This window comes from Rhinolophus sinicus, chromosome 5, assembly GCF_057876585.1.
Source record: "Rhinolophus sinicus isolate RSI-liver-muscle chromosome 5, RSI-T2T, whole genome shotgun sequence".
NCBI classification, from domain to species: domain Eukaryota; kingdom Metazoa; phylum Chordata; class Mammalia; order Chiroptera; family Rhinolophidae; genus Rhinolophus; species Rhinolophus sinicus.
This window is the reverse complement of record NC_142505.1, coordinates 70,979,795-71,003,211: the sequence shown is the minus strand read 5'-3', so window position 1 is coordinate 71,003,211 and position 23,417 is coordinate 70,979,795. Positions and strand designations below refer to the sequence as shown.

The 23,417-nt window shown below is 40.9% G+C and overlaps 1 protein-coding gene across 1 annotated transcript in view; it reads right to left on the bottom strand.

Moving 5' to 3' along the window:
- Positions 1 to 23,417, bottom strand: part of LOC141567351 (butyrophilin-like protein 9) — a 390,425-nt gene that overhangs the window by 148,888 nt on the left and 218,120 nt on the right. The gene's annotated exons all lie outside the window — the stretch shown is intronic.

Genomic DNA, 23,417 nt, shown 5'->3' with positions numbered 1-23,417 from the left:
ACAGAGAACACAAAAACCAGGATGTGGGCTCTTTCCCTGTGTCCCACAACTGATCTCGCCCACTGAGTGGGCAGCATATCCAGCATTTGAGGCAGTAACCTCAGCTGAGACCTCCAGCTGGGCCCTAGGTTGAACATAGGACAAAAACTCTGTACCCCCACTCTCCCAATCCTACCCCTGCCCTTCCAGAGACTTAAATGGGCCCCTGAACTGAGGAGTAGTGTCAGATTACAGAGGAGGTATAGTGCTCAGGCTCTGAGAAGACCAGTGTGCAGCTCTGACCCAGGAAAGAGGCTGGGAAGAGTGTGATTTTTGCTGCACTAGGAGAGAAGAGACTCCTCCACCCCCAGCCACCACCTCTTCTGACCTGTGGGAAGAGTGTGACACAGCTGGGCTGGGAGAGAGAAGACCCCTCCAACCCCAGCCCCCACCCTTTCTGGCTTGCCTAGGGCAGGGCAGTTACAACTGCGGAGGCACTCCCAGGGATCAGCAGTAGGCGGCAGACTCAGCTCTGGGCTTTCAGCAGCTCAGAAATCTCCCGCCCGCCACACACACACACACACACACACACACACACACACACACGGAAGAAGTGTCCTAAGACTCAGGAGAACTGGGCACAGGGCTGGTTGTGTTACTCTCAGTGGGCATATGTGCAGGCAAGAGCAGAAACTGCACTGACTTTGTAGAAACTACCATCCAGACCCCTCAGCCCCACTCACCTAAATCTGCAGTCCCAAGGTCACTCTGGGCACCAGGTGACTGGCTCTGCCTGCACAATACGCAGAAGACTCCTTGGTACAGCAGAGGACAACCTGGAGATTACTTGGGGGGCTTAAGCCAAGACTGGTGCTGCATTTTAATTTTGTTTTGTTTTTATATCTTTGATATTTTTGTCTGTGTTGAGTGTGGGTTATCGGTTGTTTTTACATGTGAATGTATTTGGTTTTTTCTTTGTTGTTATTGTTGTGCTTGGTGATTTGCTTTGTTCTGAAATTGCCCTGCACCAGGGCCCAATTTAAGAGGCACAAGATTCAACACTCCTTGAGGCGAACTACAGACCAAACCAGAGTACTACCGGGTTTCACCTACAAATGACACACCCACAGGGAATTCTCTACGGGCACAAGAGCCCATAGAGGTGAAACCACATTTAAGCCGTCAACCCTCACGCAGCAGAACACCCTGCTGTGGGCAGAGCCAAGTCTCACAACTAGTCTGCCTAGGAGTCAACCCCAATTACTCCCAAGCGAAAAGCAATTAAAGATCAACTTTAACAGGACAATATACACAACACAAGAGTCACCTTTGGAGCACACGCAGAGGAGAAGAAGGAAGTGGTGCAAGTCAAATATAAGGGACACACACTACATAAGATAACCCAGCAAGAACTAAGAACTCGAGGGGATCTGCCTAACACATCAAAACAAACACAGAGAGTCAGCCAGAATGCGGAAACAAAGAAACATGCCCCAAATAAAGAACAGAAGAAACCTCCAGAATTGGAACCAAATGAAATAGAGGAAACCAACCTATCAGACACAGAATTCAGAACACTGATGATAAGAATGTTTAAGGAGCTTAGAGATGACATAAAGAAGGATAGAGAAATCATAATAAACAACCAGTTATAAATAAAGAACACAATTACTGAAATAAAGAACTAACTTGAAGGAATTAACAGCAGGTTAGATGAAACAGAGGATCGAATCAGCGACTTAGAAGACAAGTTAGCAGAGATCACCCAAACAGAACAACAAAAAGAAAAAATAATAAACAAAATGAATATGTTTTAAGAGACCTCTGGGATAACATCCAGTGCAACAACATGAGCATCATAGGAGTACCAGAAGGTGAAGAGAGGAAGCAAGGGATTCAGAACATATTTGAAGTAATAATGTCCAAAAACTTCCCTCACCTGGTGAGGGATACCGACATAAAAACCAAGGTAGAACAGAGAGTTCCAACCAGGATAAACACAAACAGGTCCACAACAAGACACATTATAGTTAAAATGGCAAAGGTTAAAGACAAAGAGAGAATCCTAAAAGCAGCAAGAGAAAGACACAGGGTTACATACAAGGGAACTCCCATAAGACTATCAAATGACTTTTCTGCAGAAACATTGTAGGCCAGGAGGGAGTGGCAGGAGATACTCAAAGTGATGGAAAACAAAGGCCTGCAACCTAGATTGCTTTATCCAGCAAGGCTATCATTTAAAATTGAAGGAGAGATAAAGAGCTTCCCAGAAAAGAATAAGCTAAAGGAATTTATTACCACCAGGCCAGCATTGCAAGAAATATTAAAAGGACTTCTGTAAACAGAAGAAAGATGAAAACAATCTTACTACAAATTTAAAAAGTGGCAATAACTATGTACCTATCAATAATCACTTTAAATGTAAACGGATTAAATGCTCCAATCAAGAGACATAGGGTGGCTGAGTGGATAAGAAAGCAAGACCCTTGTATATGCTGTATACAAGACTCACCGCAGGTCAAAAGACACACACAGGCTGAAAGTGAAGGGTTGGCGTAAGATATTTCATGCAAATGGAAATGAGAAAAAAGCTGGAGTTGCAATACTTATATCTGACAAAATAGATTTTTTTTAAATTTTATTTTATTAAATTTATTGGGGTGACAATTGTTAGTAAAATTACATAGATTTCAGGTGTACAATTCTGTATTAAATGAAGAACATATTAAAAGACAAAGATGGACGCTATATAATAATAAAGGGATCGATCTGACAAGAGGACATAACATTATGCACCCAACATAGGAGCACCTAAATACATAAAACAGATATTAACTGACATAAAGAGAGATCAACAGTAACACTATCATAGTAGGGGACTTCAACACACCTCTGACAACAAGGGACAGGTCTTCCAGACAGAAAATCAATATGGAAACAACGGCCTTAAATGACACATTGGACCACCTGGATTTATTCGACATTTTCAGAGCATTTCACCCCAAAGCTGCAGAATACATGTTCTTCTCAAGCGCACATGGAACATTTTCCAAGGTAGACCACATGTTAAGCCACAAAACAAGTCTTGATAAATTTGAGAAAATTGAAATCATACCAATTGTCTTCTCTGATCACACTGCTATGAAATTAGAAATCAACTACAGGAAAAATAACTGGAAGACCCACCAATTCATGGAGGTTGAATAACAAGTTAAAAATGAATGGGTCAACCATGAGATCAAGGAAGAAATAAAAAGATATCTCAAGAAAAACAAAATGAGAACACGACGACCCAAAATCTATGGGATGCCACGAAAGCTGTCTTAAGAGGGAAATCCATAGCATTGCGGGCCTACCTAAAGAAACAAGAAAAATCACTAATAAACAGTTTATGTTCCCACTTAAGGGATCTGGAAAAAGAACAGCAAAATAAGCCCAGAGGGTGTACAAGGAAGGAGATAATAAAGATCAGAGTGGAAATAAATGAAATAGAAACCAGAAAAACAACACAAAAGATCAATGAATCCAAGAGTTGGTTTTTAGAGAAGATAAAAAAAATCGACTTACCTTTAGCCAGACTCATTTAAAAAAAGAGAGAGAGGACCCAAATTAATAAAATCAGAAATGAAAGAGGAGAAGTGACAACAGATACCCCAGAAATACAAAAAAATTTTAAGAAATTACTATGAGCAACTATATGCCAACAAATTTGACAATCTGGAAGAAATGGACATATTCTAGAAGCACACTATCTTCCAAGGCTAACTGAAGAAGAAATAGAAAACCTGAATGGACTGACTACCACCAGAGAAACTGAATCACTAATCAACAATTTCCCAAGAAACAAAAGCCCTGGACCAGATGGATTTACAAGTGAATTTTACAAACATTCAAAAGAGAATTATCACCTATTCTCCTCAAGCTGTTGCAAACAATCCAGAAGGACGGAAGGCTCCCAAAAACTTTTACGAAGCCACTATCACCCTGATCCCCAAATCAGACAAAGACACCACATAAAAAGAAAACTACAGGTCGATATCTGTGATGAACATAGATGCAAAAATCCTCAACAAAATATTAGCAAACAGAATTCAGCAATACATTAAAAAGATCATACACCATGATCAAGTGGGATTCATCGCTGGTATGCAAAGGTGGTTCAACATTCGCAAATCAATTAATGTGATACACCACATTAACGAAATGAAAAACAAAAATCACATGATCATATCAATAGACTCAGAAAAAGCATTTGATAAAATCCAGCAGTCATTTATGATAAAAACCCTTAAGAAAGTGGGAATAGAGGGATCATATCTCAACATAATAAAGGCCATATATGATAAACCCACAGCTCACATCATACTCAATGGGGAAAAGCTGAAACCATTCCCCTTGAGATCAGGAACAAGGCAAGGTTGCCCACTTTCTCCACCCCTATTCAACATAGTCCTGGAAGTTCTAGCCACAGCAATAAGACAAGATAAAGAAATAAAAGGCATCCAAATCGGTAAGGAGGAAGTAAAATTGCCATTATATGCAGATGACATGATACTATATAGAGAACCCTAAAGACTCCACCCAGAAACTGTTAGAGCTGATAGATGAATTTAGTAAAGTAGCAGGATACAAAATGAATATTCAGAAGTCAGTTGCATTTGTATATACCAATAATAAAACATCAGACGAGAAATTTAAAAAGCAATCCCATTTACAATTGCTTCAAAAGCTATAAAATACCTGGGGATAAATTGAACCAAAGAAGTAAAAGATCTGTACTCAGAAAATTATAAGACACTGAAGAAAGAAATGAAAGAAGATACAAATAGATGGAAACACATCCCATGTTCATGGATAGGAAGAATTAATATAGTTAAATTGTCCATATTGCCTAAGGCAGTATACATATTCAACGCAATTCCTATCAAACTGTCAATGACATTTTTCAGAGAAACAGAACATATATTCCTAAAATTTATATGGAAACATAAAATACCCCAGATATCCTCAGCAATCTTGAGAAATAAGAACAAAGTGGGAGGTATAATGATACCTGACATCAAATTATACTAGGAGGCTACAGTAATCGAAACAGCATGGTACTGGCATAAAAACGGACACATAGATCAATGGAACAGAATAAAGAACCCAGACATAAATCCATGCCTATATGGCAATTTAATCTACGACAATGGAAGCAAGAATTTTCGGTGAGGTAAAGACAGTCTGTTCAATAAATGGTGCTGGGAAACCTGGACAGACACATGCCAAAAAATGAAGCTGGACCACCTCCTTACACCATATACAAAAATGAATTCAAAATGACTTAAAGACTTAAATGTAAGATCTAAAACTATAAAATTCCTAGAAGAAAATATAGGAAGAAACTTTACAGACATTACCTGGAGTAAGACTTTTACTGATATATCCCCTCGCACGAGGGAAGTAAGAGAAAAAATAAACATGTGGGATTACATCAAACTAAAAAGTTTTTTCACAGCAAAGGAAACCATCAATAAAACAAAAAGGGATCCTGCTGAATGGGAAAAGATATTTTCCAATGACACATCCCATAAGGGGTTAATATCACAAATTTATAAAAAACTCACTCAACCTAACTCCAAAAAAACAAACAACCCAATTAAAAAATGGGCAGAGGAAGTGGAGAGACATTTTTTCTAAAAAGGACATATGGATGGCAAACAGACATATGAAAAAATGGTCAACTTCACTAACCATCAGAGAAATGCAAATAAAAACCACAATGAGATCAAACCTCACCCCAGTCAAAATGGCTATCATCAATAAATCAACAAACAGCAAGTGCTGGCGTGGATGTGGAGAAAAGAGAACCCTTGTGTACTGTTGGTGGGATTGCAGATTGGTGCAGCCACTCTGGAAAACAGTATCAAGGTATCTCCAAAATCTGGAAATGGAACTACCTTATGATCCAGCAATTCCACTCCTAGGTATCTATCCAGAGAAATCCAAAACTCTGATTCCAAAAAATGTATGCACTCCTATGTTTATTGCAGCACAATACACAATAGCCAAGACATGGAAACAACTAAAACACCCATTGGTAGACAACTGGTTTAAGAAACAGTGGTACATCTATACAATGGAGTATTACGCAGCCAAAAAGAAGAAGGAATTCTTACCATTTGCAACAACATGGGTGGACCTAGAGAACATTATGTTAAGTGAAATCAGTCAGACAGAGAAAGACAAATACCATGTGATCTCACTTATATGCGGAATCTAAAGAAGAGAATAAGTGAACGAACTAATCAGAAACAGTTTCAGAGTCATAGAGGAAAAACTGAGGGTTGCTACATGGGAGGAGGGGGTGGGGATAAGGGAAAAGGTGAGGGTATTAGAAATCAGTCAGTAACATCAAGATTGCCGCGGGGTTATGAAAGTTAATTTGGGGAATGTAATCGATAATGTTGTAAAGATTTTGTAGGGTATCTGATGGACACTTGTCTCATTAGGGAGACCACCTCAGGGATGATGTAGATGTCTGATCACTGCACTGTACACTTGAAGCTGATATATATATATATATATATATATATATATATATATATATATATATATATATATATATACTTACATGAAGTGGAGTACAGCATTATGAATAGAGACAGTGGAAATGTAATGGTTGTGTGCGATGTTAGAGGAATAGTGGATGGGGGGAGGGGGTTTGACACACTGTGAGGAATATAAAGGATAAACCGCTAAGTATTACTTTGTTTTGTGCACCTGAAACTAGTAAAAAAAAATCTCAACGTTTGCAGTTCATAGAGGAAATTATAATACAGATGAGCTATTCACTGAAACATTTTAAAAATCAAAAAGAATAACAGACAAATGTCAGCAAAAGTAGTACCACTATACATGATATTACAGTCAAGAGAAAAGTCTTAAGAAACAAAAGCATTATTAGGATAGTCATTTCAGAAACACAAAAAGTTTGTTCACTAGAAAACTATAAAAAATATAAATACATATGCACCATATAATATACCTCAACATATATAAAGCAATTATCAACAGAAGTATGCGGATAAATTGAAATACTGTGAGTTCTAAAACTGATTAAATAAATAGACATAATTAGTAAGATGATTAAACATTTTATATACAAATTAAGAGTCCTGATCTAATAGGCATTTTTAGAAGACTTCATCCACAAAAAACATTATTTTGAAGTATACATGGAATATTTACAAACTTCCACCAGGTACATACACACAAATTTGGAATCAACTTGTCTAGTTCTAAGAAAATGCTATTGAAATTTTCAATAGAATTATATTGAATATATAGATCAATTCTGGAATAAAGATATGTTTAAAATATTGCCTCTTGTTACCTGTAAGAAGTTACATCGTTCTGCTTATTTTGATTGTTCTTAGCATCTTTTAGTCAAGTTTTATATACCTAAGAAAATGTTTGCAAACTCTTAAGAAGATGTATAAAATAGAAGTGACATCGCATGTAGTATCTTGTAAAGAAAAGTCCATTTAAATAAATGATGCCGGCACAGTGGTTATCTGTATAGAAGAAAATAAAATTGAACTTCTACTTCACTTTATATATAAAAATAAAATCCAGATGGAGCAAGAATTATGAAAAAGTACGTTTTAAACATGTGGAAGAAATTATAGAAAAATACCTTTTCAATCTTGGGACTGAGATGATCCCTTAAATGAGAATCAAACTGCTTATACTGTTCAGTGGTCACTGAGGGGTCTGTGGAACTGTTTTGCAGAGGAGATTTTCCAGCCCGAACCTGGCGCATGAGATCCATTTTACTGAGAATACTCCTCTCTGTCCTGTGTGTGGGTGTTATTCTTCTGATAATTTCCTTCCACAGATTGAAAGGTAAGTGGGAAAGAGAAGCAGGGGCCCTTAGCTTACTCATGCATCCAGCAGGGCGGGGATCAGGGATGCTCCCACACACCTCCCGAGTCTGTTATTTCAGCCCCAGTCTCCAGGGCTCCATCACCTGGGCCACAGCAACCACAGTCCTCGCCCCACTCCAGGCTGGCCAGAAATGGCTCCCTTGGGAAATGCCAGCCCCACCAGGCCCATCTTCCTCACAGAGGGCCCAGAATTAGGGGAACAATGATTTTCACTACCTGTAGGGCTGATATAAATTTCTAACATCAACAAGACTCCAGTAAAAAAGTTTCAGAGTGACGTCATAGAAATGGCAGCAGTGAGGTGGGCTTTTTCAGTTCTCCTCTGGAAGTTACCACAAATTGAACATCTATAAGCCGTCTAAGGATTCTCTGCTCATCACACAGAACAGCTAAGAGACTCGCATGAGGATTACCTGAAGGTAGGTGTGGGGACAGAGCCAGGAGTGCAGTTTCCAGGCTCTCGGCCTCACGTGCAAAGGTGCTGGCTCAGGTAGTAAATGGCCATCAACTGTGATCGGATGGCCATCAGCTGTGGCTGCTTGGCCGTCAGCTGTAACCAGTGAGCCATTGGCCACTAATATAACTGCCGTGGCTACGCTAGCAGAAAATTGAGGCTAGCAAGCGAATGGTGGCTGGCAAGCGCAGATTGCAGTTAGCACGGTGGAATGCAGTTAGCAAGGGGTTGGTTTGCAGAGAAGTGGACGGCAGGTTGCGGATCGTGTGACTCCTGCTTCCTGTGTCTCCAACCCAGCCGCCAGCGACGATATAGTGGTATGACTCCCCTATCTATGGCTCCATGGGTGTTCCTTTTTGGCCTCACCATGTCCTGCGTTCTTATGTGGGGAGCGGGACCAGAGACCCCACATGCCACCCTGCATGACAGTGGGCAAACCGGGCGAGCAGGGGAAGAAGGAAGGGAGCGATGTGGAGACACGGCCCACATTGCTGCTGCGGAGACCCAGGACGCAGACCGGAGACTGCAGAAGCCAGGCTCTGGGTGCTTTCCCTGTGTCCCACCATCCTGCTGAGAAATCAGCATACCCAGCGTTTGACGCAGGCTGGGCTATGGGTCAGACAGAAAGCAAACTCCATAGCTGGGCACCCCCCTCCACCAACCTCCCACAGCAATCCTACCCCTGCCCTTCCAGAGTCTCAAGCTGGTCCCTGAACTTAGGAGTAGTGTCAGATTTACAGAGGAGCTCCAGCGCTCAGGATTTGGGAAAAGCCAGTTTGCAGATGGGACCTAGAGAAGAGGCTGGGCAGGGAGACAGAAGACACCTGACTTCCCAGCCCTCACCTTTTCTGGGCTGCTTGCAGCAGAGCAGTTACAGTTGTGGAGACACACAAAGGGTCAGCAGCAGATGGCACAGGCAGCTCTGGGCTTTCAGCAGCTCAGAAATCTCGTGCCTTCCACACACACACCTCCCACCCCGACCCCACCCCCGCCAACAGATGAAGTGCCCTAAGATCCGTGAGACCTGCGTACAGGGAATAAGCCCATCTCCCAGTGGCTGGCTGTCGTGCTGTCAGCACATGTTTGTGCAGGCGAGAGCAGAAACTGCACTGACTTTGTAAAAAGTATGAAGTGCATTGCCAGAGTCACTCTGGAGGCTTGGTGGCCAGCTCTGCCTCCAAAAGACACAGAGGAGTCTTTGTACAGTAGAGGACAATCTGGAGACAGCTTGGTGGGCTTAAGCCAAGACTGGTGCTGCTTTTTTTTATTTTAGTATTATTACCATTTTTAGCATACATGTATATATTTTTCACCTTTCTCTCTCTCATCTTTTCTTTTTTTTCTTTTCCTTGCCCTACTTTTCATTCCTCTTTCCATTTTTCTGTATCAAATTTTTTTTTTTTTTTGCTGTTGCTATATTTTGTTTTCTTTCGTTGTTTTTTTTTTGTATTTTTGATATTTTTGTCTGTGTTGAGTGTTGGTTGTCGGTTGTTTTACCATGTGAGTGTATTTCAGTTTTTCTTTGTTGTTGTTGTATTTATTGATTTGTTTTATTCTGACATCACCCTGCACCAGGGCCCAGACCAAGAGGCACGAGAATCAACACACCCAGAGGCCAATTCCAGACCACACCAGAGTATTACCGGATTTGACCTACAAGTGACACACCAAGAGGGAATTCTCTACAGGCACAACAGCCTATAGGGGCCAAGCTTCATCTGAGGTGGTCAACCCTTACACAGCAGCTCATAAACTGTGGGCATAGCCAATCCTCACAGCTAGTCAGCCTGGGAGTCAATCCCACCTACTGACAAGCCAAAAGCAATTAAAACTCAACTTTAACAGGAGAATACACAGAACACAAGGGTCACCTCTGAAGCACATGCACAGGAGAATAGGGAGGCGATGCAATTAATGCATCGAAGTAAACACAGAAAGTCAGTCAGAATAAGGAAACAAAGACACATGTCCCAAAAATAAGAACAGAAGAAACCTTCAGAATTAGAACTAAATGAAATAGAGGTGACCAACCTATCAGAGACAGAGTTTAGAACACTGATGATAAGAATGTTTAAGGAGCTTAGTGATGACATAAAGAAGGATAAAGAAATCATTAAAAAAACAACCAGTTAGAACTAAAGAATACACTAACTGAAATAAAAAACACACTTGAAGGAATTACCAGCAGGTTAGATGAGGAAGAGGATCGAATCAGTGATTTAGAAGCCAAATTAGCAGAGATCACCCAGGCGGAACAACAAAAAGAAAAAAGAATGAAAATGGTTTAAGAGACCTGTGGGATAACATCAAGTGCAACAACATGCACATCATAGGAATATCAGAAGGAGAAGAGGGGGAGCAAGGGCTCGAGAACATATTTAAAGTAGTAATAATGACCGAAAACTTCCCTAGCCTGGAAGTGCAGAGAGTTCCGACCATGATGAACCCAACAGTCCCACACCAAGACACATTATAGTTAAAATGACAAAGGTAAAAGAAAAAGAGGGAATCCTAAAAGCAGCAAGAGAAAGACAGCATGTTACATACAAGGGAACTGCAATAATACTATCAAATAACTTTTCTACAGAAACATTGCAGGCCAGGACGGAGTGGCAGGAGATACTCAAAGTGATGAAAAGCAAATGCCTACAACCTGGATTGCTTTATCCAGCAAGGCTATCATTTAAAGTTGAAGGAGAGATAAAGAGCTTCCCAGAAAAGAACAAGCTAAAGGAATTCATTACCATCAAACCAGCATTGCAGGAAATGTTAAAAGGGCTTCTGTATGCAGAAGAAAGATGAAAACAATCTAACTAATGAAGACCATCAATACAAATAAGAAAATGGCAATTACTATGTATGTATCGATAATCACTTTAAGTGTAAATGGATTAAATGCTCCAATCAAAGGATGTAGGGTGGCTGAGTGGATAAGAAAAAAGACCCTTGCATATGTTCTATACAAGAGACTCACCTCAGATCAAAAGACGCACACAGGCTGAAAGTGAAGGGTTTGGGGTAAGATATTTCATGCAAATGGAAATGAGAAAAAAACCTGGAGTAACAATACTTATATCTGACAAAATAGACTTTAAAATGAAGAATATATAAAAGACAAAGATGGGCACTACATAATATAAAAGGATTCGATCCAGCAGGAAGACATAACCCTAGTAAACATCTATTCACCCAACATTAGGAGCACGTAAATGTATAAAACAGATATTGACTGACATAAAGGCAGAGATCAACAGTAACACTATCATAGTAGGGGACTTCAACACACCACTGACAACAAGGACCAGGTCCTCCAGATGGAAAATCAATATGGAAACAGCCGCCTTAAATGACACGTTGGACCAGTTGGATTTAATCAATATTCTTAGAGCACTTCACCCCAGAGCTGCAGAATATACATTCTTCTCGAGAACACATGGAACGTTTTCCAAGATAGATCACACATTAGTCCACAAAACAAGTCACAATAAATTTAAGAAGTTGAAATCATATCAAGTGTCTTCTATGACCACAGTGCTATTAAATTAGAAATCAATTACAAGGAAAACACTGGAGGACACACAAATACATGAAGGCTGAATAACATGTTACCAAATAATGAATGGGTCAACAATGAGATCAAGCAAGAAATCAAAAGATACCTCGAGACAAACGAAAATGAAAACACAATGACTCAAAATCCATGGGATGCAGGGAAAGCAGTCCTTTGAGGGAAATTCATAGCAAAGAAACAAGAAAAATCTAGAATCAACGGTTTATCCTTACACTTAAGGGATCTGGAAAAAGAACAGCAAAATAAGCCCAAAGGGAGTACAAGGAAGGAGATAATAAAGATCAGAGTGGAAATAAATGAAATAGAGACCAAAAACAAAAAACAAACCAAAAAAAAAGTACAAAAGATCAATGAAACCAAGAGCTGGTTTTTAGAGAAGATAAACAAAATCGACAAACATTTAGCCAGACTCATCAAAAGAGAGAGAGAGGGGACCCAAATTAATAAAATCAGAAATGAAAGAGGAGAAGTGACAACAGACACCACAGCAATACAAAAAAATTTAAGAAATTACTATGAGCAACTATATGCCAACAAATCTGGAATAAATAGATAATTTTCTAGAAGCATACAACCTTCCAAGGCTACCTCAAGAAGAAACAGAAAATCTGAATAGACTGATTACTACCAGGGACATTGAATCAGTTGTCGCGTCCAGCGCAACACGGGCAGTGAGGGTGCGAGAAGGGGCGGTTTGGGTTAAGTTTTTTAGAAAGAAACAAACAGAGACTTAATGCAGTTAAATCTCTCCAAAGGCCAGGGGTCTCTCAGTCTCAGAGGACTGGAGCCCAGAATATGGCCGACTGGGGTTTTTTATTGAATTGGTATGCATAAACAAGAGAAAGCAACATTGTTTCGTACACGGTCTCTGAAACTCACACATCATAACAGAAAAATATTTATCTCAATCACCCTTTGTCAGTCACTAGGTGAAGCACAATGCCCCACAATGTCCTAATTAAGGTATGTACTTTCTCAGGGTCAGAAGGGTCCAGTCTCTTATTTTGTAAGTTCCGTTGAGCTAAGTGGAGAGAACTGATCTTTGTTGTTTTTGTAACTTCTCTCACAAACAGGTGCCAGGGAAAAGGCAGAGCTGGCAACAGCTTTTCCCAGGCAGGGGGAAGGGGAGGCAAGGCCCCTTCCCATATCCTTCTAAGGCAGATCATTGGGGTCCCTACTCGGTTCCACCTGGCTTAGGTTGTATCTCCCGTGAGATATCTTACCCGTCTTTGGCTGCAAACCATCTTTTGGGGACTAGACAGAGAGACATAAGGTGTAAACATAAGGATGGAACAAAGACCCAGAATGGCACAGTCTCACAGACTCTTCTTTCCTTAAGGAAAGACATGGGGGGACAGTTGGCTAGGCTGTTGTGTGACTACAATCAGTAATCAACAAGCTCCCAACAAACAAAAGTCCTGAACCAGATGGCCTTACAGGTGAATTTTACAAAACATTCAAAAAAGAATTATCACCTATTCTCCTCAAACTATTCCAAAAAATCCAGAAGGAGGGAAAGCTCCCACACTCTTTTTATGAGGCCACTATCACCCTGATCCTTAAATCAGACCAAGACATTACAAAAAAAGAAAACCACAGGCCGATATCCCTAATGAATATAGATGCAAAATCTTCAACAAAATATTAGCAAACAGAATTCAGGAATACATTAAAAAGATCCCACTACGATCAAGTGGGATTCATTCCTGGTATGCAAGGTTGGTTCAATATCCACAAATCAATTAATGTGATACACCACATGAACAAAATGAAAAATAAAAATCATATGATCATGTCAATAGATGCAGAAAAAGCATTTGACAAAATCCAGCAGCCATTTATCATAAAAGCTTTTAAGAAACTGGGAATAGAGGAACCATATCTCAATATAACAAAGGCCATATTTAATAAAACCACAGCTAACATCGTACTCAATGGGGAAAAGCCTAAAGCATTCCCCTTAAGATCAGGAACAAGGCAAGGTTGCCCACTTTCTCCACTTTTATTCAACATAGTTCTGGAAGTTCTAGCCACAGCAATCAGACAAGAAAAAGAAATGAAAGGCATCCAAATCGGCAAGGAGTAAGTAAAATTGTGATTACGTGCAGAAGACATGATACTATATGTAGAGAACCCCAAAGACTCCACCAAAAAACTATTGGAGCTGATAGATGAATTTAGTAAAGTAGCAGGATACAAAATTAATATTCAGAAATCAGTCGCATTTGTATACAAAAATAAAAAACTATCAGAAGGAGAAATTCAGAAAACAGTCCCATTTACACTTGCTTCAAAAATTATATAATATTTAGGAATAAATTTAAGCAAAGAAGTAAAAGACCTGTACTCAGAAAATTATAAGACACTTAAGAGAGAAATCAAAGAAGATAGAAATAACCGAAACATACCATGCTCATGGATAGGAAGAACTAATATCGTTAAAATGTCCATATTGCCTAAGGCAATATACAGATTCAACACAATTCCTATCAAACTACCAAGGACATTTTTCACAGAAATAGAACATATAATCCTAGAATTTATATGGACCATAAAAGACTCCGGATAGCCACGGAAATCTTGAGAAATAAGAACAAAGTGGCAGGTATAATGATACCTGACATCAAATTATACTGCAAGGCTACAGCAATCAAAACAGCATGGTACTGCATAAAAACAGACACATAGATCAATGGGACAGAATACAGAGGACAGAAATAAATCCATGCCTATATGGTCATTTAATCTATGACAATGGAAGCAAGAATGTACGATGGGGTAAAGACAGTCTATTCAATAAATGATGCTTGGAAACTTGGACAGACACATGCAAAAAAAAAATGAAGCTGGACCATCTCCTTACCCCATATACAAGAATAAATTCAAAATGGATTAAAGACTTCAATGTAAGATCTGAAACCATAAAGCTCCTATAAGAAAATATAGGAAGGAAGTTTTTAGACATTACCCTTAATAATATTTTTACTGGTATATCCCCTCGGGCAAGGGAAGTAAGAGAAAAAATAAACATGGGATTACGTCAAACTAAAAAGGTTTTTCACAGCAAAGGAAACCATCAATAAAACAAAAAGGTATTCTGCTGAATGGTAGAAGATATTTGTCAATTATATATCTGATAAAGCGTTAATATCCAAAATTTATTTTAAAAAAATTCAACTCAACACCAAAAAAAACAAACAACCAAATTGAAAAATGGGCAGAGGACATGAAGAGACATTTTTCTGAAGAGGACATACAGATGGCAAACAGACATGACAAAAGGCTCAACCTCACTAATCGTTAGAGAAATGCAAATAAAAACCACAGTGAGATACCACCTCATCCCAGTCAAAATAGCTGTCATCAATAAATCAACAAACAACAAGTGCTGGCGAGGATGCGGAGCAAAGGGAACCTTTGTGCACTCTTGGTGGGATTTCAGATTAGTGCAGCCGCTATGGAAAACGTTACGGAGGTATCTCAAAAAACTGGAAATGGAACTACCTTATGGCCCAGCAATTCCACTCCTGGGTATCTATCCAGAGAAATCCAAAACACTAATTCAAAAAAATTTATGCACCCCTGTGTTTATTGTAGCACTATTCACAATAGCAAGACATGGAAACAACCAAAATGCCCATCGGTCGATGACTGGATTAAGCAACTGTGGTGCATTTATACAATGGAGTATTACTTGGCCATAAAGAAGAATAAAATCTTACCATTTGCAACGATATGGATGGACCTAGAGAACATCCTGCTAAGCAAAATAAGTCAGACGGAGAAAGACAAATATCATATGATCTCACTTATTGTGGTATCTAAAGAATAGAATAAATGAACAAACTAATCAGAAACAGTCTCAGAGATATGGAGGAAAAACTGAGCATTGCTAGCTGGTAGTGGGGTGGGGACGAGGGAGAAGGTGAGGTAATTAGAAAGCACAATAAATAACCACAAGTTAACCACAGAGATACGAAAGACAGTTTGGGGAATATAATCAACAATGTTGTAAAGATTTCGTAGGGTATCCAATGGACACTTGTCATTTTAGAGAGACCACTTCATGAATGGTGTAGGTACCTGACCACTGCACTGTACACCTGAAGCTGAAGCTGAATAATAATGAATGTCAACTATAATTATATATATATATATATATATATATATATATATATATATATATATATATATATATATATATGTATATATAGTCACAGGATGTGGAGTACAGCATAAGGAATAGAGACAGTGGAAAGGATATGGCTGTGTATGATGTCAGAGGGGTAGTAGATTGGGGGAGGGGGTTATCACTTTGTGAGGGGTATAAATGTCTTACAATTACATTTTTTTGTACACCTGAAATTAGTAATATAAATAAATAAATAAATAAATAAATAAATAAATAAATAAATAAAATGTAACAATGGGGCCTAAAAATCTAGTGTACTATTTAAATAAATTATCATACATCCACAGGATGGCACACTATGGAATTTAAAGTGCGGAGGGTGCCAGAGAAGTGTGTGCACATTTTGAGAGAGGGAAAAATTGTATTAAAATTGTAATACTCAATATATAGCAACAACAAAAGACAAATACAAGTCACATTCAGCTTCTGCAATTACAAGAGGTGCTCAAAGCATAATTTTGGAACAGTTTTTTTTTTCCTTTCTTGAAATGTGTGTGCATTTTTTTGGCACCTCTGTATTTTGAAAGCATATTTAAGGGATTGAAATGAAGCACTACTGCACTCTGTAGGACAGTGTGATCTCTATTTCTGTTTTTTCTCTTTCTTCCCCCACACCCCAACCCCCGTCACCCCCACCCCCACCCCTCAACCCCCCGACCCCCACCGCCACCCCGTCCAACCCCCCCAACTCAGGTTCAAGCCCTTGTTTCTCAATCTAGTTGTGTAGGACACAGCTCCCTGGCCTATTCTGGTATTTTGAGCCTTGTGCTCCACCCGGGAGAGGCAGTCACCGGTCATCAGTTGGCAGCTCACAGCAGATCACGGCAGCTCTTCCCGGCTGCTGGCCTCTCACGATAACTGCTGGCCACTCACAGTAGCACGGGGCAGTTCAGGGCAGCTCAGGGCAGCTCACGGAGGCGGCGCACTCTGGCTGCTCACAGCAGTCCAGGTCCAGGAAAAGCTGTTGTTCACAATCTTAGCTGTAGAGAGCGCAGCTCGCTAGCCCATGTGGGATTCGAACCAGTGACCTTGGCGTTAGGAGAACGACCTCGGTGTTAGCACAGCACTCCAGCCACCTGAGCTGCCGGGAAGGCCCACTATTTCTTAAACTGCATGTAATACACATACACACAGAGGGTGAAAGACCACAGAAAGGAATTACACTACAGCATTCACAGAAGTCATTTCCTGGTGGTACGATTGTGGTGATTTTCATCCTCCTTAGTCTATTGAGGAAACCTATTTTGTACAATGGCTCAAATTGAATAACATAAAAACTGACATTTAAAATGTCTGACATTGATTATTAAAAAAACCTAAAAGTTATCTGTCTCATTTACCTTTTGTAACTTATTAAATAGCCAAGAAAATTTCAGTAAAAGTAACTTACAGAACAGTTCATGACAGTAAATGTTTTCCAATATTTTAAAGCTTTTCAATGTACTTGAAAGGACTTCATAGCAGAAGAAATAGAAGTAAAGACAAGCTAAAATAATATTCAGTTTCAATAAGAGTTTTTACGCCAAGAACTAGTTTTTTCCTCCTTGGAGATGATACTGCCCCTTGAGAACGTGTGCCGTGATCCCCCCTTCACTTCAGCTTCTACTGCATCTCACCTTCCCTTCTCCCTGATAACCTCCATCTCCATGTCCACAGGACCCCACATGTCAGCCCCTGCCTTCAGCATGAATGTTCCTGATCTCTTCCTTTACCCCAGATAGAGACAGTCATCACAAGGGTGTGGGGATGGGAGCACAAAAGAAGAGTTCTAGCACAGCCCCCATTATTTATCCGCAGCTCATCCCCTTGAGCAATGAGCCAGGGCTGTGTTTGTACCTTACACACTCTTGTGTCCACCAATGGATATTCTGATTCTGTTTCAGGGAAAATCTGGGCAGAACTGAGTAAGTGTCTTGTCATGTTCTAAGCCTTCCCCACATTTCTCCTGGGACCCTCCTGTTCCCCAATTTACCTCTTCCTTACCTCCACCGCAATTTATCTCTTCTTACAAGTCTCTAGTTTGTGAACCTTGAGACCCTGAGGCCATGGGTCTCTGCAGAGACAAGCTTCTGATGGGGACCTGGAAACTGTCTGCTGGGGGAGGTGTGTTTGTACAGAACCCCGTGGTCTTCAGCAGATCTGGTGGACCCATGACACCCACAAAGGATAACAACCCTGGTGTCCTGTCTCCCTGCTCCCTGCTCTCCACCTGAGCACTGACCCTCCTGTTCTGTCTGCTTGTTTTCAGCACTGAGAGAGGCCCAGAAACACGCAGGTACCAATGCCTGAGGGGGTGACAGTGGGACAGAGTCTCGGGTGGGCATGGGAAAGGGAGCCGACCAGAGCCTGACTGACAAGGGGGAAAGAGGAACACTGACACATACTGGACCGTAGATTATGAATCTGTAAGGCCCGATCCACCCCAGGGGCAGCTGCCCCAGACTCATTTCTTGGCCTGGGACTAGGAGGGGATAGGGCAGGGGTTGGTTTATCCAGGATAGGGGTCAGAGGCTAAGCTCCAGGGAATTGAGGGCACTACTGACTGCCAAAGGGGATGGATTGAGAGGAAGGGGGTGAAGTTGGGCAGGACTCAGAATGGGAAGGAGCGGTTAGAGGGGATGATCGGGGTCTCACAAAGTCAAACGGTGGAACTACGTGCAGGCACAGTGGAAGGGGTGAGGTGATATACCGAGGTAGGACGTCACAGCTGGGCATCTCCAGCATTAGTGAGGCTCTGGGGCCCCACTGGAGTTTAGGGAGGGGATGGAGCCTCTGGCCCTGGGACCTACCAAGATCCCACCCCCATCCAGTCTGCACTGGGAGGGGGTGACCTCTGCATCCAGCCCAAGTCCCTCCTCAGTGACTCATGCGCTCTCTCCCCCACCACACCCCAGTGGAAGTGACTCTGGACCCAGAGATGGCTCACCCCCAGCTCTACATTTCTGATCTGAAAACTGTGCGCTATAGGAACGTTCACCAGATGGTGACCTATGCAGACAAGAGATTTACAAGGAAGTGTGGGGTGGCTTCTCAGGGATTCCAGGCAGGAAATCATTACTGTAAGGTGGACGTGGGATGCAATGAAATGTGGTGTGTGGGAGTGTGCCGGGACGACCTGGACAGGAAGGTGGCAGGCGAGATTTTGTGCCCCTACAATGGGTACTGGATGCTCAGACTGACGAGAGAACAACAGTATCTCACATTCAAAACCCGGCTCTCTGAGAACACCCCCTACACGACGGGGGGATCATCCTAGACTATGAGGGTGGGACCATCTCCTTCTTCAGTGTAAGTGACCACGCCTTCATTTATACCGTGATACATCAGTTTGAAGGGTTATTGAGGCCCTACATCCAGCATCATGTGAGTGATGAGAAAAACGTGACTCCCGTAGCGATCTGCCCGGTGTCCCAGGGACCAGAAGAAGAAACACCTTCTGACACAGACAACTTGGACCCTCCCCACAGGTGACCACACCCTTCCTGCCCAGAGGGAATCACACCTCACACTCTCCCTCAGGACATGGAGCTTCCTCTCAGGCCCCAGAGCCCTGCAGCAGACAGCAGCATGGCTTCCAGAGGAGGTAGCTGGCCCATCCATGTGGGGTCAGGGGTCATGGCTGCTCTGAGGCAAGGAGGGAAGAAGGCTGAAGGTGCATATGGTTTGCACCAACTCTATGCAGCCAAAGGACCTTTGACAAGTAAAAGCTCTCAGTCTCCTCGCCTATAAAACAGGGACAGGAATTCACACCCCAGGGTCGAGTGGAGACCAGAGGCAGTGATTGTGAATCATGCTGCCTCTTGTCACTGGCCTGGCATCAGCTGACAATGTGTTCTTTATATTAAACTTTTCCAACATGATCTCTGTTTATTTATTCTATATTAATTAATTTTTCTCTATTCCAAATCACCCATGGAGTGATTCACCTTTCTGTGCCAAGCCCAAAGAATTGAGGAGGGAGGATTTCCCAATTTGTTCTGTAAAGTAGACATGACCCTGATACCAAACCAAACAAAGATATTAGAATAATATAAAAGAAAACTAGCAATTCTTATCCTTCTAGGACATAGTTGCAAAAATTTAAGTAAAATTGGGCCGGCCTGGTGGCTGAGGCTCTTAGAGCTCCATGCTCCTAACTCCGAAGGCTGCCAGTTCGATTCCCACATGGGCCAGTGGGCTCTCCAGCACAATGTTGCCAGTTCAATTCCTCGAGTCCCGCAAGGGATGGTGGGCTCCACCCCCTGCAACTAAGATTGAACTCGGCACCTTGCACTGAGCTGCAGCTGAGCTCCCCAATGGCTCAGTTGGTTGGAGCGTGTCCTCTCAACCACAAGGTTGCCGGTTGGACTCCCGCAAGGGATGGTGGGCTGCACCCCCTGCAACTAACAACGGCAACTGGACCTGGAGCTGAGTTGCACCCTCCACAGCTAAGACTGAAAGGACAACAACTTGACTTGGAATAAAGTTCTGGAATTACACACTGTTCCCCACTAAAGTCCTGTTCCCCTTCCCCAATAAAAAAAACAAAAACAAAAACAAAACTAAACTAAAAAAAAAAAATTAAGTAAAATTTATGCAAATTGAATTCAATAATATATTGCAAGTATAATACATTACTGCCAAATGTGCCTATCCCAGTAATGAAGGAATGCTTTAATATTCAAACATCAAGCAGTATAATTCACCATATTAACAAACTGAAAATGAAAACCATATGATCATCTCAATGAGTGCAGCAGAAGAATATTTGACATATCCAACATTCATTGCTAATAATCTTTCAGCACAAAAGATACAGAGATGGTTAGTTAGCCCATGAAAAGATTCTCTACATCCTTAACATTAAGAAAGTACAAATTAAAACCACAATGAAACACTATTATGACCTATAACAATACAATTAAAAAGACTGATCATATCAAGTGTTGACGAGGCTGTGGAGGGACTGAAAGTCTCACACACAGCTGGTGGGGAGATAAAGTGGCACAATCACTTCGGAAAACAATTTGGCAGTTTCTTTAAAATGTAAACAGTCCCTTACCATGTGATTCTACCAGTTCATGCTAAGTATATTGTCCAAGAGAAAAGGAAATGCATTCCTCTACTAATTTGTACATGAATGTTCATAGCAGTTTTATTTCTAGTAACCAAAAGCTGTAAGTGATCCAGATGCTATCAACAGATGAAGATAAACAAATTGTGGCATATCATGCAATGAAATACTACTCAGCAGAAAAAAGAATTAAATTCACACACACACAAGGACGAATCCAAAATAATTATTCCAAGACAGGAGCAAGACAAAAAAACAAAAAACAAAACGAAACCCTTAAAAATGCATGCTGGGTGACATCACTTATATAAAAATGTAGAAAATGCAAATGGATCCCCCTGACAGAAAGCACGTCAGTGGTTGCTAGGAGGGGACATAGGACACAAGGGATTACAAACGGGAACAAGGATGCTCTTAGGGTGCAGAAATCCTCACTGTCTTCTTTGGGGTGATGGGTTCATGGGTAAACACATAAAACATAACAATTAAACACTTTATATGTGTGCAGTTTATTTTATGTCAGTTATGCCTCAATAAAGCTGTTTTTATAAATGAATATGTCAACATCAACAGCAAAAGAGAAACAGGATTCGTCTTAGGGATAGTATGTCCTGAAAGACATCCTTCAGGTACCATCTTTAGTCTTTCCAAAAACATAATTTATTTTTAAATTGAGTGTAAAGTACATAACAAAGCGAAATGTGAAGTACAGTTTCCGTATATCCCTCTCAACCCGCAGCACACACAAACATGCCCAGCCTCCTCCAGCATCAACACCCCCACCAGACAGGTACGTTTGCTACAACTCAGGAACCTGCATTGACACGTCATTATCACCCCAAGGCCATAATTTACATTACAGTTCACTCTTGGTGTTGTGCATGCTATGGGTTTGGACAAATGAATAATGACATGTATTCATCATTTTATTGCCATAGAGAATACATAGTTTCATTGCCCTAAAAATATCTTGAGTTCCGTCAATTCGTCCTCTTGCACTCTTTCTCACTCCCAAACCCTGAGAACCACAACACTTTTTACTGTCTCCGTAGTTTTATTTTTCCCATAAATTCATATAATTGGAATCATACAGTATATAGCCTTCTCAAACTGGCTTCACTCACTTACCAATATTCACTTAAGGTTCCTCTGTATGCTTTTTGTGACTTGATAGCTTATTTCCTTTAATACTGAATAATGTTCCTTTGTATGGATTTACTTTAGCTTGTCTAACCATTCATCTTGTGAAAGACATCTTGTTTGCTTCCAAGTTTTGACAATCATGAGCAAAGGTGCTACAAGCATTCCTGTGCAGCTTTTCGTGTGAAAATAATGTTTCAACTCATTTGGGCAAATATTGAAGAGGGCAATTGTTGGATTGTGTGGAAAGAGTATGATCAATTTTGTAACGAACTGCTCAACTGTCTTCCAAAATGGCTGTACCAGGAAAGTTTCTGTTATGCCACATCTTTGCCACCATTTGTTATTGTACATGTTTTGAATTTTAGATTGAATGTGTTATTTTCATTCACATTTTATTCTAAATATTTCCCACTTTCATTGTGATTTCTTTTTGGACCCATGGGTTATTTAACATTGTGTTAGTAACAATTTCTAAATATATAGGGTTTCCTAAGATTTAAAATGGTTTTTTTTTTACATTAACTTTATTATGATTAGAAAATTTTGTGTTTTTTTCTCATGGCGTCTGTGGAAACTTGCATTTACGTCAGTAAGTGATCACTCTGTGAATTGCCATGGGCTTGAAATGGTTGCACAATCTCTAATCGTCGGTTCCCTGGCTTAGTGTGTAAATGAAAGACTGAGTGAGAGGTTCTTCACCTTTTCCTCAGGACTGACATATTTTGGTCACTTCTCAATACCTTGGATCCTTGAGATTAAGGTTCTGTCTTGTTCTAGCAAGTTCTTCCAATCTTGCTTCAAGATCTTAGTACTAGTCTTGGACTCAAGAAAGGGGGTGACAGGCAGGATTACCTCAGGTTGTGCCAGGAAACGGTCACCTCACCTGCTCTTCGTTACCCCTTGGGGAATGGCACCTATTTGCCTGCACAACCTGCTACCTTCAGCTGGGACAACCTTTTTTAGGACTAGACTCCTATTGCCCATACAGTTCTACCCTTTACATCGGACCTTAAGACATCCCTGCATCTGATGTTGCTGTGCCACCCACACAGGGCACAGTCTTGACCCACGACAAACCCCTCCCAGTAGGCCCC